General features: G+C 39.7%; 1 long non-coding RNA gene across 1 annotated transcript; it reads right to left on the bottom strand.

The window, feature by feature from the left end:
• Positions 1 to 1,076: 1,076 nt before the first annotated feature.
• On the bottom strand, positions 1,077 to 7,840 carry LOC118800641. The gene is made up of 4 exons (XR_005006267.1): positions 7,745 to 7,840; positions 5,891 to 6,017; positions 1,594 to 1,710; positions 1,077 to 1,222 (listed from the first exon to the last, which is right to left on the bottom strand). It is a non-coding gene; the product is annotated as an uncharacterized LOC118800641 (long non-coding RNA).
• Positions 7,841 to 10,661: the final 2,821 nt, after the last annotated feature.

Genomic DNA, 10,661 nt, shown 5'->3' with positions numbered 1-10,661 from the left:
GTTGAAAATGAAAATTGGGCTAACACCAAAACCCAACGTTGGCTTGACGTCAACCCTCCGACGTTGGACAGACGTTGAATTTTGGTTGAAAATGAAAATCGGGCTGAGGCCAAAACCCAACGTTGGCTTGACGTCAACCCTCCAACGTTGGACAGAGGTTGAATTTTAGTTGAAAATGAAAATCGGGCTGACGCCAAAACCCAACGTTGGCTTGACGTCAACCCTCCGACGTTGGACAGACGTTGAAGTTTGGTTGAAAATGAAAATCGGGCTGACGCCAAAACCCAACCTTGGCTTGACGTCAACCCTCCGACGTTGGACAGAGGTTGAATTTTAGTTGAAAATGAAAATCAGGCTGATGCCAAAACCCAACGTTGGCTTGACGTCGACTCCCGACATTGGACAGACGTTGAATTTTAGTTGAAAATGAAAATTGGGCTAACACCAAAACCCAACGTTGGCTTGACGTCAACCCTCCGACGTTGGACAGACGTTGAATTTTAGTTGAAAATGAAAATCGGGCTGACGCCAAAACCCAACGTTGGCTTGACGTCAACCCTCCAATGTTGGACAGACGTTGAATTTTAGTTGAAAATGAAAATTGGGCTGACGCCAAAACCCAACGTTGGCTTGACGTCAACCCTCCGACGTTGAATTTTAGTTGAAAATGAAAATCGGGCTAACACCAAAACCCAACGTTGGCTTGACGTCAACCCTCCGACGTTGGACAGACGTTGAATTTTAGTTGAAAATGAAAATCGGGCTGACGCCAAAACCCAACGTTGGCTTGACGTCAACCCTCCAACGTTGGACAGACGTTGAATTTTGGTTGAAAATGAAACTCGGGCTGACGCCAAAACCCAACGTTGGTTTGACGTCAACCCCCGACGTTGGACAGAGGTTGAATTTTGGTTGAAAATGAAAATCGGGCTGACGCCAAAACCCAACGTTAGCTTGACGCCAAAATCCGACATTGGACAGAGGTTGAATTTTGGTTGCAAATGAAAATCAGGCTGACGTCAAAACCCAGCGTTGGCTGTGCATCAACCTCCAACGTCGGACAGAGCATTTGGGTGCCTTGCTCGAGTGCACTGCAGTTGCCAATAGGAAGAGTCTGGGATTGAACTGCCAACCCTGCAATTAGTGAACAACCCGCTCTACCACCTGTGCCATGGCTGCCCCATCCTAGCTGTGTCCACCTTAACGCCTTTCTGAAAGTCACCTTCAAAAAAATAAAATAAAATACAAAAAATTAAACACACACACACACAAACACACAAACAAACAAACAACAACAAAAAACACAAAGCAATGACTCCTTGAAAACATGTCTTTTTCAAGCTGTTCGGACTGACGTCAAACCCTAACGTTCTTCAGCGACTTGAATTCAACCTAACTTCAACCATGAATTCATGCTTACATATTATATTCATTATATCATATATTCATAATTGCTCTCAAAATAAGACAGCTGACAAAAAAGTACCAATAAAACATTTGCTTATTTATTTTAGTAAGACAACTAAAGACAACATTTTTCAAAGAGACAGAAAAAAAAACATCGTTAAATTGGATAAATATTGTGCTCCTAACTGTTTTGGGTTGGACGTGTTGCCTCCACTGCCAAACTGTCCAGGGGCTTGTTAAAGGTGGTCTGCCACGGCACAGGAAATATGTTCTGATCCCTGCTATACCACTTTTTGACAGAAGCTGCAATGACAAAGAAAAACTAATCAGTCTTTGTCTAATGATGATTATAAACTACAATCAGAGGAGCCAATTTAAAAGTATGTGAAAAATGTAATGGACCATGACATAGGGTGCAGGTAAGTAATTAGCCTAAACTAGGACTTCTTATATGCAATGCTTATATGCAAATTAGGATTATTAACAGCCTATTAAGATGGTACTCGTAACTACACACTCAAATGCTCTTAAAGTTGAATTGGACATCAAAACGCTTTCTTTTTTTCTTAACGTGACATATTTCCAAGTGAAACAGACTACTTGGGTGGGAAATAACTGTGGGGAAACTGTTGTCATTTCTGAAATATGATTCATTGACTGCTGAAAGCTTTATTTTAAGGGTTTTTTTTTACTTTCAAATACATAGACGAGGCAAAATGCTAGGTAGCAGGCTAGCCTGTTAGCATCCATTTTGCTCTCGCTTTTGTTAGACTTTCATGACAAAAGCAAACTTGACATCTTTTTACTGAAGTTTAACAACATTTGAGCAAGAGATGGACTGTGTATGTCTGTGTAACTGTGCATGTTACTCCTTTACCAGCTAATTTATATATTTATATCACCAGTTAAAATATATAATTATATTTATATATTTCATGTTCACTGATATACATCACGGGGCGGCACGGTGGCGCAGTGGGTAGCGGGTAGCGCTGTCGCCTCACAGCAAGAATGGCCTGGGTTCAATTCCCAGCCAGGCGACCAGGGTCGTTTCTGTGTGGAGTTTGCATGTTCTCCCCGTGTCTGCGTGGGTTTCTTCCCACAGTCCAAAGGCATGACATGCAGTCAGGCCAATTGGAGATGCTAAATTGCCCCTAGGTGTGAATGTGTGTGTGAATGTGCATGTCTGTCTGTCTGCCCTGCGATGGACTTGCGACCTGTCCAGGTTGTATCCTGCCTTCCGCCCAATGACAGCTGGGATAGGCTCCAGCGCCCCACCGCGACCCAGAAGGATAAGCCGTTTAGATGATGGATGGATGGATGGATGATATACATCACATATTGCAAGAGCAGCCCCCCACTTATCACTGTATTGAAAATTTCCCAAAAATGACAATTTTAAGCAAAACTTGTGGGCCTTCCTGCTTTCTAGTGATAAACAGGTGGGCCTTGAGGTGGACAAGGTTGAGAACCCCCGCATTACAATACTTAAGAAAGTAATGTATTCAGAAAACATTTGGAATACATATACATTAGAGTATCTGAGAAAACCTCTGCAGTACTTTTTATTTCACACTGTTCCTTACTCTTACTGGTTGGCAGTATATGTAATTCTTGTTAATGTTTCATGAAAAAATTTAATTATTCAAATGAATGCAAAAATGATTACAAAATTCCCAACATTATTTTGGCTCTCAAGGCCTGTTTCAGTCCACTATTGCTCTTATAATCATGCTACCCTTTCACCTAAAATTTGCCATATCCCAATAACAAAATCTATTGTATTGCTAATTTGACAGTAACGTGGGTAGCTGTATCATTTTTAGTTAATAATGTTATATGTAACATGGCCAAATGCATGCAGAAGTCCAGTACAACACTATCGCTTATCACTTGTGAACAATTAAACTACTCAGAAGACTGTTCAGTTTAATCATCCCTCAAAGCAGTTCAGTAACACTGAGATTAATAACTGACTCATCACACTGATTTATCAGTATACACCGGTTATGTATTAGACTATATTAGACAGTCTCATTTGCTCCACATACTACTAATAATTATGCAACATTTGGTTCCGACCTGGTTCTGAGCTGATTGGTTGAGAAGTGTTGTAATCGTGCTGATATTTGTGACAACAGCACTGTTTTTTCCACACCAAAACTGTATCACTCCACTGACGTGTTGCCAAGTAACAAGTTTACAGGCTTTATGCATGCAAACCTAAGTTGTTTTGTATTTGTGCTCATACAAAATGAGACATTGATCAGATGGATGATTTTAAGATAACATTTGACCTGCAACCTGTTAGGACAGAAGAGTGTGACTGCAGACGCACATCAAATTCTGAACCTTGATATTTCTACAGTTCTATGGCTCTATCTGTACCACAAAAGGTGAACTTTATAGTATCAGCAGTTATCTTGGGCTGTGCACAGGGCACAACAAGCTAGGGCAGGGGTCGGCAACCCAAACGCTGAGAAAAGCCATTTTGGCCTTTCGACAAAAATCAAACCACCTTGGGAGCCACAACAATGTCAATTTTACCATCTTGGCTGTAAATATGTCTCAGTACGTGCTAATGTCCTAGTATAGGCTAAAAAATATAATATAAACGAAAACACATGCTTAATTTGCTCTGCTTTAAGCTTTAGCTCAGCTATAGCCGCTTTTCTCACATCTCTAGCAGGAAAGTTTTCCTCAAAAGGAATAGTTTTTGAAAAATCTAAATATTTGATTTTTTAATGAGGCTGAAGTCGCTTCTCATTCGCCAGCTTCATGTTCAAATTTTCATATTCCACCTTAAATGATGCCTGAGGTACCAGAATGTAACTGCTGCATCATTTAAGGTGGAACGGGAAAATCTGAATGAGAAACTGACTTCAGCTTTGCAACTTTAGGGTTTGGCAGTTTCTTGTTACAGATTAAACGTATCAGGAAACCAGCTGGAGTGTTTATAATTGCAAATAAGTCCATTCATCTCCAAATTATCAATGTTCGTCTTAAATCTCTCTCTCTGCCGTTTCGTTAGCTACTAGCTAGGTGAGTTTGTTGTGTGTTAATATGGTGACCAGCAGTCTGCGCACCAATCTTCAGGGTTAAAGGGTGAATTAGCAGTTATACATTAACTCCAGAGTTTAAGACCATTTATTGTTAAACTGTGTTGAATGATCAGCAGAGCTTTATTTTACTGCAAATGAGTATTATTTTTTTTACCTAAAAATCTAATTCTGCTGTGGGGCTGCAACAGGGCAGTAAAAGAGCCACGTTGCCAACCCCTGGTCTAGGGAATTATTACCATTGCATACCAACAACTCATTTGTTGTAGAACTACTTTTTGGCAGAAGGTATTGTCAGTATTAAAGCATATTCAGTATGAAACTCTTCGATTTATTTTGTTTGTTTATTTTGTAGAAACCATTGTATAAAAGCAATAGAACGCTCAAGGTCGTGTGTTATCGCGAATAACATCACGGCTGTGATAATCTAATCATATATCAAATCATAGCTATGACATTATTATGCAATAACACACGATCTTGACGATCGTGTTCTATTGCTTAAATAGCCATCAAACAGAACTAGAATTCATGCCTTATGATAATAAGCCACCCCACTGTGCATCAGAACTCAGAACATGCAACTTGTAACCATATCTGTAACGTTACAAATGAAAACAAATACAGCTGATACTGATAATCACAACTTTTGGAGGTCAGTGCCGCCGCTCACTTCTAAGCTAATCCAAACAATAGTGTCGAACGGTAATGAAAGGCGTTTCCATAAAATGAGAACGCCCACATCAGGAACACCCCCTTAACTTTCATTGGCTGATATGTCTGTAGAATGGCTTCTCTCATTGATGGATATGACTCAATGGTGAAAATACACCAGTATTTGTAAAGACGTTACGCATTCTAAATTAATATTGTTTTTACATGTTTACTTAATGAGCGTTTAAAAATATGCACAAATGTACCGATTTTTATGATTTGTATAGAGTACTGTCTCGCGGTTTTGTGATGCCCGACTTGAACTTGCTCTACACAATCTGCTCCACACCAAGCATTATTTAAATTAAATGTGCAATAATGGACTATAATGTGGATTATAATGTCCCTGATGAAAAAAAAAAAAATCAAAAACATTAAGAGTTTCTGTTGGTTCTTGGGGGTTTGTAATGTGTTTTGGCTTTTCTTGATGGGTTGATAATGTAAAGGATCCTAACGATGTAACAGGTGATCTAGTGACAGATTCCAGATACATTTCTAATTCTTCACTTGGTCTCTATTGGTAAATATTAAGCTAATTCCCATTAGGGGGCAAAAACCATTAGGTTTTAATCCTACTGGTTCTAATGGTCTTTATTCAGCAGGGGTTATTGTTGTGCTGCCAGCTTGCACAACATAACTGAAAGTTGGCTATTGTTGACTTTCAAGCAACTAAATAAAATGATAAAATGTTAATGTAACAGTAAACTTACCGACATCACAATCTAATGATGGCACTCGTTAATCTTGACCTTATTGATCTTTTTCGTGCCGTTCTGTTCACTCTGGAACATTACTGTGGCTTTTACTTCAAGCCCACCTGCCCGTGACATCACGTTCCTGGGGGGATAGATCACAGAAATGCACACAAGTGGGATGCATTACCAATACTACTACCACAAAAAAAAATAAAAAATAAATAAAAAAAGAAGAGAAACCTTTTCAGTGTGTGTATCTTTTGGTTATTCGATTGTCATTTCAAAACCAGCATTGAAAAATGGGTCAATTCTCGTTTGGTTTTGTTTTTGTCAGTGCAAACACTAAAAATTTGCCTTGTTTTACAGTTTCACAAACTAATCATAAAATCAAAAAACAAACAAAACAAACAAACAAACAATTCTTCACAACAAACAGCAGAACAGGACCTAAAGCCCAACACAGAGTCTCCTCTCTCAGTGAGAGTTTAGTTTAATGTAAGGAAGGCTCTGGTTGTCGGTGCTGCACTCGGAGGACTGAATGGCTTTCTGTCGTAATGAAGGTGTCTTGATAAAGAAGGAGACACAGGAGAGGCTACAGAATAACACAAATAACACATACATACATTTTAGACTTACAAAACAACATTATCATTAAACCACGACAACGTCCCTTTTTACGGGTGCGGAGCCACTGCGCAGCTCTACATAACATGCCTCTAAAGCTCCCTCCCAAAACCAGAGCCAGTGGCAGCTGCCACAGTATTATAAGAACAATCTGCACACAGGACAGCTCACAGCTTTAATTCTTAAGTCTGGAGCTGTTTACATCTGACAGTGTGACATCACAGTATTCATTCTTCTCATCATTATTGGGCAGCGTGACTCATTTTTTCTCTTTGATTTCGCTGTTAAATGGCAGGAGTTCTGTAGAGTCTCTTCCCCAGATCACTTAAGATTTCTTCCTGATAGGATATATTTTATTTATTTATTGTTTAAGTGATAGAAAATGTTAAAATTAAATACATAAAATACAACCCCTTATTCCTCTTCTGTTTTTTATTATTATTTTATGATACGTTTGCGAAACTGTCAATCAAAACTATTTCTTTATTTTCCACTGACAATAACAGAACCAAAAACAACAACTGACCCATTTTCCTGTTCTTCAAAACTGGATTTGAGATGAAAATCGAATGACCAAAAGATACACGAACCCTTTTCCCTGAGACCTAAACGTGCCTTGCAAACATGCTCTCAAAATAACTTACTCAAGAAAGAGAGGAAGTATCTCTCTGAGCGAGTCTCTCTCTGAAATAAACAGCAGCTGCCAACCGGTCAGTAAAACACGGGTCAGACGCTGCAGGCACGTCAGTGACTTTTAAAAACGGTGCAAACAACCTGCCTGCCTGACTGGCTGCGCTCCAACCAAATGGACCAGCTTCACACTACAAACCCCGCATCACAAACCCAGTTTTCCCTCCAGCGCTCCGATACAGGATGCTAGCTAGGCTGACACTGACAAGCTGATATGGCGCTAGCATTAGCCGCTAACGGAAACCTAGCTAGCTTCAGCTTACACTGCCACAAATAACATGCACCGCCTGCCTGTCTGCGCTTCATTCAAACCGTCTGACTTCACACTACAAACCCACCTGAGCCTCAAAAACCCACTTTACCTTCACTGATTAAGTACAGTGCGGTAGCTGTGCTAGCTAACACTGCCGGGCTAATTTGGCGCTAGCATTAGCTGGTAACAGAAACCTAGGTTCAGGTTAGTCGATCTAAACTTATTAGCTCGACTAAACTTCAGTAAAGCACACATTTCTGTATAAATTCTGTATAAATAAATTATAATTACTGAATACTTACCCAGTTGGTGTGTCAGTGTGTCTGTCTCCATCGCTCTCGGTTCGCATATTCAGTGTCGTCCGCGGTTTTTCAAACGGCGCCCCGCCCCTCTCCTCCTCCTCACCCTACTATTGCAACTATTGTGACTTGAATTTTGAGTGACCAATCCGTCAAAACATGCCACTCTGTCGCTCTGTAGTGCTCTCACCGAAATTCGTATCCTGTGGTTGTGCGTGCAGCAGGAAAACACATTAGATACATTTATTAAAAGAGCAGTAACATCACAGTTTATTGGTATGACATAACCATATTTATGTTTGTATAAATATATTTAAGTTATTGAACAGCAGTATGTGTATGAAGTTGGTATGAGACATTTTGACAGACTGATTTTGTTTACCCAACACCACAACTGACATCCCACAAAATACCAGGGTCTAAAGTTGTCTGTATCCCACATTAGAAGGACTTTAGCACTGTAACGTTTAGCAGATGTTAGGTTTTGGTTAGTTAACACTGTGACTTCCCAGTTAGCAAAATTTATCTCATCTTTAGTTTTGTTTTGGCCCAGTTCTGGCTGGGTCCTCAGCCCAGATCTGGTCCATATACTGTAAAACAAGAAGAACTAATTGATGTGGCCCAGATGAGGCCAACACACTATCACACTATAAAATTAGTACAACTAACAGATGTAGCCCAACTCTGGCCCATATACTGTAAAGTGAGTAGAACTAATAAATGTGGCCCAGATCTGGCCAACATACTGTAAAGTGGGTAGAACTAAGGGCTCTGGTCCAGCTCTGGCCCATATACTGTAGTATATATAAAGGTGTATACAGTAAATGAATGAAGGAATGAATGAATGACAGGTCGTTCTTGAGCAAAGTGGAGAGGCCACTGAAATACAGGCTAAATCTGACATCTACCTTGGAACACTGTTCAAATGTAATTTCACAGACATTTTATTTTAAATAAGAGATGGCAAACGTCTAAAAAAATCATACTTAAGCAGTCTGTGGAATAAAAAACATTTGTGTATGTCCCTGAAGTATAGGTGTCCATTCAATGTGCCTTCATAAAATACATGCATACATGAGATCAAGCCAACTGTGTATGAGACACTGTTTCACGGTTTAATTTGATAAACAGCTGTTTTCTGATTCTGTCTGCATTAATTCATATGATTACTGGAGGGTTTTTTTTCCCACAGTAAACAAATACAAAGCTGGATAAATCAAAATCTGTCCACTTTCTGATGCCTAAGAAAAGAGGAAATGCATTCAACTATTATTTACTTATTTAACTGATTTCCAGATAACACAGTTTTTGTGTCAAACTGTACAACAAATCCCTTTACCTAGTAATCTGGAATAACACCACAATCAGCATTTCCAACAGATCCCTCTACAGACTGAATATGCTCAGTCACTTTGGTAGCTGTTTCACTGTAAGCAGTCACAGAGCTCCAATAACAGCTTGTCTGGAAGGCATGGGTTTTACTTTAGAAACTGAATAATGAGGCAGGAACTCCACAACTGTAAGATCTGTAACAACAAGAAAGTTTTTGTTCTAACAAACATTAAGGAACCCATAATCAAAATTAAGCTACTTACAGGTCGAACTAATGTAAAGCACTCCTGGCATTGAACTCTCATATGAACCAGGAAATATTGCCTCATTTTAACAATGACAGCATCCATTTTTAAACAGTTTTCTAGTCCTACTGACTTTCACAGAAGGATGATGTGTGTGCAGACGAGAGGACCTGCTACTGCTGTCACAAGACAATGTGCTAGCCCAGAGTAAACGCTCTAGACCCAAGCTAACGTGCTAACTTTGAGCTAATGTCCTAACTTCAAATTAAAGCACCGTACCATTATGGCATAACACTCAAAAAGCACAGGCTATTCCTTTTAAATTCTCAGAGTAGTTAGCTAACGTTAGCTAAGGAATAAGTTAACATTAGCCATGATGAATTAGCAATTAAGGGTAATGTAGCTAAACCTTGTGCTGATAGCCATTACATTACCCTAGCTACCCTGTGCTTTTCAAGTGTTATGCTAAAATGGTACTGTTAGAAAGTTAGTTATAACTTTTCATTTTCCATACTGGAACCTTATAATTTGAAATTATTCAATTATTACTCTTCCATTTGCCTACTTTTCAAACCTAGCTGCCAGCTTGTCCATATGAAAATGGTGAACTTGTGCTGGAAAATTCATTAAATGAGGGTCTTAACCTTCAAAGGGTGAACACTGGTTGCACTTATGACATGCCAGACTAGGGTCAAAGGTACTGAGGTGTAAATCAGCCAATCTGCTGCAGCATAAAGGTGTGGCCCTATTCCTTCATCCACATTGTTGGGCCACAACATTCATGTCAGAATTGGCCCTTAAACGTAGATACAAGTTAAGACCATGCACAGCTGTCCAGCATCTGGCCCAATTCTGGCCCACACTTGGGTATGTAAGCCAGAATTGGCCCAGAACTGTCTGCTATTTGGGTGAGCTACTTATGACATATCAGACATAGGTCAAAAGTACTGAGGTGTAAATCAACTGAGCACAAATCTGCTGCAACTTAATTGTGCTGTGGCCCTCTTCCTTCATCCACATTGATCGGCCATAACGTTCACGCTAGAATTGGCCCTTAAACGTAAATGTGACTTAAAACCATACACAGCTGTCCAGCATCTGGCTAATATCTATCTGGAAGTCAAGAACACTCACGGATTTAAGCCAGAATCAGCCCAGAACAGTCTGCTGTCTGAGTTAGAGCCAACAACATGTCATAGTCTATTGACGTTAGAATTTTGTTTCATGAAGGTAAAAAATCTGACACCATGGCCTAAAACATTGGCATAAGACGTGTGGAAGACGTTGGATTTTGGTTACATGGCACCGCAATTTTAAACCAACACAAATATCAACTTCTAATA

This window comes from Colossoma macropomum, unplaced genomic scaffold (genome assembly GCF_904425465.1).
Source record: "Colossoma macropomum unplaced genomic scaffold, Colossoma_macropomum, whole genome shotgun sequence".
Classification (NCBI taxonomy): domain Eukaryota; kingdom Metazoa; phylum Chordata; class Actinopteri; order Characiformes; family Serrasalmidae; genus Colossoma; species Colossoma macropomum.
Note: the sequence above shows the minus strand (reverse complement) of the source record. Positions and strands in the feature narration are given on the sequence as shown.